Raw genomic sequence first — 5,794 nt, forward strand, 5'->3', positions numbered from 1 at the left:
CGAAATAGAGCATTACAACAATAGTATTATCACAGAGAAAATAACAAGATCTTGCTGTTTTCTCTGGTATTATTAAATATTTACAACGTGTTGTAACAATGTACGCGCATACAGTATGTGCAAGTTAAGTAAGTGTCCTTACCTCAAGAAAAGAGGACAGTTCCCCATTTTCCTGAATACTCGACCGGAACATTTTTAAGGGCCCGAAAAAGAGTACACGTAAAAGAGAACGTCTGCTAACCCTTTGTCGGAGCGATGTTCGTTTTCCACTCAAGTATCTTTTACTCGATCCGATTTTTTTGCTTGAAACACATGTGGTTCTTATCCTACGTTAAGTTGTAGATTCACGCTTAGTGTACAGCCTGGGTGCTAAAAACTAAGCTAAACTTGAATCCATACGCAAGAATATTACAATGTATTGTATTGAATTAAATCAGGTTGGGACTTTTTAAAATACAGAATTCAACAAATGGATATATGTCGAAAATACAAGATTAAACCAGAACATAAGAAAAAAAAGGCTTGGAGGCGCCGGGTATCGATCCCGGTACCTCTCGCATGCTAAGCGAGCGCTCTACCATCTGAGCTACGCCCCCGACACGATCAACGTTGTCTTAAAAGGAAGTAACATTTATCCTGTATCCATAATGCCATTACATTCGTAAATTATTTGTAGATTATATTAAATATATTGCAATTTTCACATATTGTAGAACTAAATATCAAACAACTCCAAAGAATTTTCAGCATTTCGTTTACCCTTTTTGTAATTGTTTTATATTACAGAATTGGAATGCCGGTTTCACAGACACTGAACGCTCCTGACATCTGTTAGCGATCGAGTGAACTTCATAGTCAGGTTGCGCACCTACACGATAGTAGTGGAATGAACTCATAGCAAAGAAGAACTAAACAACACGTGCTTCTTCAAGGACAAGGACAGGACACAGGTGGATGTCCCAGCCAGCTTGCGTGCTAAAATGAAAGAAGTTGTAATGACGTATACAGCGCAATGTTACAATGTATTTATACTTACAGTTAGTGCAGTGAGAACAAAATTAATGTCATGCAATGTGTTATGTGTCATGCCAATCATATATAGAATAAAACTACTTGTTAATACATACTAGATGTATCATAATAGATACTTGTTAAAACAACTAGATAGATAGCTGACTGATTTCCCGCCCTTCTATTACCACTTTTACCCCATCCAACCTAAATTTTAAAAACATATCTAGCACCTTTCGAAATTTTCAGACTTATTCTCAGTGGGCCGGTGGCGGCCCTTGCTGAAAATCTTGGCCTCCCTAGTGGTTCCCCCACAGAGGGTGATACTGCTATAGGTCGACAAACGTCGACAAACGGTGAGTTGATAATAGCCACAAGTGAAACTACTACCGAAACATCTCTCGACAACAGTTACCAACTGCAGAATACCGTATGTTGCATAGTCTGCGTTCCGAGAAAAAAATCTCCAGGCTCGTTTTTGTTTGTCGTACAGCAAGATATAATTCATTGAAATCTATAAGGTGCATGCATTGATCTCGCCATCTGAACGTTTCTTTTAACTTTTGTCCCTTATCTGGTTATCTTCTTTGTTATCAAAAAAAAAAAAAAAGTAAAGAAAAAAAGGCAAAATCAGTCGGAATTCTCATTCGTTTCGATGTTGAAAGTCATACTAAAATAAGAGATGCTTACTTACAAATAGTAAGTATGGTGGAGAATGTTTTCATCTTTGTTGTTCATGATTTTACACTTTTACGGTGAAAATGTCTGAATTTACTACTTCAAACAACTAGGATACATTAATACAATTGATTTCCAATATAAGTAAGTAGTAATTTAATCGCTGCATTTAAAATATGTGTGGCTGGTTGATTTAAGTAGAAGCAGAGAAATACGCTTTTACAGACCAAGAAAATAACTTAGAGGCTTCTGCCTCTACTTAAAAGAGGATCTTTCTATTCTTGTGGGCAGCATCAAACTTATCAACAACTTGAAGATGTAATGATTTAGCAATTTTCTTCAATATAAAGTAATCCTAAGTTTTTCAACCTATCATCAGGCATTGAATTGCCTATATGTCTAATTTTTCAAACATGAGAATGGGCTTTCACATGTAGCATTAGAAACTGACATAGTCACAGAGATGATATCCAACGTGTAGCTTTCTTGGAATGCGTTTTTGTAGACGCAAAGGTCAACGAAATTCATCAAGAAATCAACTTTGGTTTTCTTTCGTCTTCATACAACTTAATTGTGTTTGGGAGAATTTTGAGTTCACACTTGAATATTTCCAGATCACTTCCATAATGCTGAGCCATATGCTCCACAATTGTAATTTAAAAAGTTTCCACCTTTTGGATGTAGAGTGGTGATTGATCTAATGATTTTGCTACATGATCCAAAGCGTTTTTCCGTCTCAGTGATTGCCTTATCAATAGTAGGCAGAAAAATGTCTCTTAGAATATTATCTTTGGAAAATTCGTTTTCTGCCTCCAATGAAGGAAGAGATTTATCCAAAATGAATTTGTGATATTTCGATGGCGAATGGCTAGTTTGTTTCCAGGAGGAACTTCTATATTCTATCTGTTTCCGGCTCTGGAATTTAGAGACCATTTTCTTTGCATATCCACAAATATTCTTGATAAATTTGTTCGAATGTTGTTCGTTGAGAGTCATATTCTCCAGACCTCATCTTCGACAGCGTTTGAACTAGTGAATCTACAAGAATCAAACCTTCCGACATGTCTGTATCTACTTGAGATAAAGCGAAGCTCAAAGTTACAGCATGGCAGCAGTCATCCCAAATTTTACAAGCTCGAAAACATTCCCTCTCATACAGATCACACTTATTTGCCGGATGGAATGATCGAAGTAAATAAATAACACAAATTCCAGAGTTGGTTTAATACCGCATAATAATATAAATAGTTGTTTGGTAGATAAACTGTATTATTATTATTATTATTAATAATAATAATAATAATAATAATAATAATAATAATAATAATAATAATAATAATAATAATAATAATAATAATAATAATAATAATAATAAAAAGTGATGTACAAGGACAAAAGTGCTTACGAGACAAACGTCGTACAGAAACAGGAACTGAACTCTAACAGGACACTGATTTGCCGTTCCAGATTTTTTTTTTTTTTTTTTTTTTTTTTTTTTAATGCTCAGATCCGCCTCTACAGTCTTGGCATCTGAAGACTTTAACCGAAACGGGCTATCATCATCGCATTTTATTTTTCTTTAGCCCTTTTAATCATCCTTTATTTGCAATAATTGGAAGGAAGAAAGGGAACAAGGAAAAGGGTGGGAAGGACGAGACCACAACACTCAACATCCAACAACAATGAACAACAAACAAAACAAAATTTCAAAAACAAAAAGAAAAACAAAAAGGACTTGAGCTATCTAATCAATATTAACTAACTAACGAGAATTTAATTACTATCTAATTCCTATCTAATTTTATTATCATATTTAAAGGAGCAGTTTGACTTAGAAATGCATTTTTTACAATTTATTTCCATTTGTAGAGTTGACAATTCTAAAATGAATGGTGTTTGTTTGATCGCGATACGTTCAGTCGTTAGCGAGTAACAGAGGAAGAAAGATTTTGTGATGACGTCATAGGTGGGCAAGAAGCGAGAGCAGGCTTACATACTACACAGTGCCAAGCATTTCGTTTGTGAGAGGTGCGGTGGCACGTTCTAAGTGCGGTTTCCTTTTCCAGAACTGATTGCAAAGACTTACAAAATATCATCTGCATGTAGAAAATGATATCTGATGGTGGGCTGTACAAACGTTTTTATAGTATTATAAAACGTATCCTATAAAGCATGAGTTCAGCGTTTCAAAAAAAAAAAAAAAATCGAAAACAATATGTAAATAGATGACGGACGAGATTGCTGCAACACCTAAGTACCTTTTCTTTAATCATTCTTCCGATTCCCAAACATAAGTATGTTTATTTTCACGTTTTGTTGCAATTTTTAACGCTGACCCTATAATTTTGTGCTTCAAGATATGTACAGGAGCGTAACATATGAGGCAAAAATGAAATAACATCTGTAAAGTTTGCCAGAACACGAAAAGCATTTCACCGGTTAAATTTCTTTTATTCTCATAGCTGTCCGCGGAACAACTCTCATCACCCGTTTCATCATCATTGTCACATGATACAGAGAAATTAAACGATGGATCAATGTCTTGAGGAACAGTCATCGTCACTGATTCCTTCTACAAGCCGGTATATTTCACTCTCTAATTCATATTGTATAGCTTATTTCTAAAGCAGTATCTTCAGAATCATGAGTGACATCGTCTCTATTACCCTCTAATGCCTCGTCTTGACTACAACCACCAATTGCGTCTTGTACGATATTTGTACGTTGGTAACTGGACATAGATCGGTGCTTGTTCAATGGCTCGGATTTTAAACCTTTCAATAATATACTTGGAACAGCATTCTTTCTCAGTTTACGTGTAAATAATTCTCCTGGCATTAGCCAGAAGTGAATCTAGACGGTAAAAACTCAGGGGGGGGGGGAGTCAGAACCCAGACTATGATATGTATATCATGTTTACTAAAAGCTTTCAAAAATATCTAAATAATAGCTTAAATCAATTTTGTCACTCAAAAACTGGGGGGCCTAGGCCCCCGGCCCCAGCCTAGATCCGCCACTGGCATTAACTTTTCTTTCAGTAAATTTGACTTCTAGAAGGCAGGCTCTTCAAGATGTTTGGAACACGAGTGATTTTATTTGGTACATTTTTTCCATTGATTTTCTTGTGCCATAATTTATATCGATCTGGTGATTTCTCACGACTTAGAAACGTAAGGAAACATACTTTACGTCCTCAGCTTCAATTGCACAAGAATTACAATCGAAAACACAGAGGTGTTAGGCATTTCTACTTTACTTCACAGACACAGCACGCGCTGTACTAACACGTGTTTTCTACTTCACACTAGTGTGTCTTTCAGAAACCCCCCGGGGGGGGGACACTTAGTATTCGGAGAGACACATTATTTTTACACAGTACTATTATATTTATTACTTTATAGACGTATTATTTTGGTCTCCTCCGGGGGAATCTCTCAGAGCTCCGGGAGACAGTGCCACCCTAAAAACATGTCTGGAAGAAACACTGTTTCGCACAACAAACGTAATTACTGCTCTCTCTCTACTCTTTTTTTATACTAATGCTATAGGAAAAGCAACTAACAAAAACTTCCCTCAAGATTTCAACACAGAATAAGACTGCTAACAAATCCAAAACACAATCTATTAAATCCAATGCACTATTAAAGGTTTATCAGCTGCGTTCAAGGGAATGGTTGCTGATTCACATTGAGCTTCTCGCGTATCCCACCCATGACGTCACCATTTACGATTCATCAAAAACAAATGCCTATAGAAGCTGAACGAGACGGCCTATCAAGATATAAAAAAACACGGGTCTCTTATTTTTTGTTTCTCTTTCTATTGCACCAAACTTGTTTTTAACTCGAATTGCTCCTTTAACAAAATTTGATTGCTATCTAGTTACTACCTAAATTGTCATGTATATTAAGTTGACAATTGTTAATATTTCCAAAACCTACATTTTCTAATTTCATCTTATTGGTTTTAAGAGTTCATTAAAATAACACGAAAAATTTTCCTGTTGTGCTCTGAACTCCAGTCAGATAATTTCGGTGTCTGCTTACTGCTGATTCTCTTCCTAATCTTGGTTTCTCACCTAAGTGATTTTCACCTGTATGTGTGT

At 35.8% G+C, this 5,794-nt stretch overlaps 1 non-coding gene across 1 annotated transcript; it reads right to left on the reverse strand.

Annotated features, from left to right (window-relative positions):
- Window positions 1-523: 523 nt before the first annotated feature.
- TRNAA-AGC (transfer RNA alanine (anticodon AGC)) lies at window positions 524-596 on the reverse strand. The gene has a single exon. It is a non-coding gene; the product is annotated as a tRNA-Ala (tRNA).
- Window positions 597-5,794: the final 5,198 nt, after the last annotated feature.

Source organism: Thermobia domestica, chromosome 13, assembly GCF_964235325.1.
Source record: "Thermobia domestica chromosome 13, izTheDome1.hap1.1, whole genome shotgun sequence".
NCBI lineage: Eukaryota > Metazoa > Arthropoda > Insecta > Zygentoma > Lepismatidae > Thermobia > Thermobia domestica.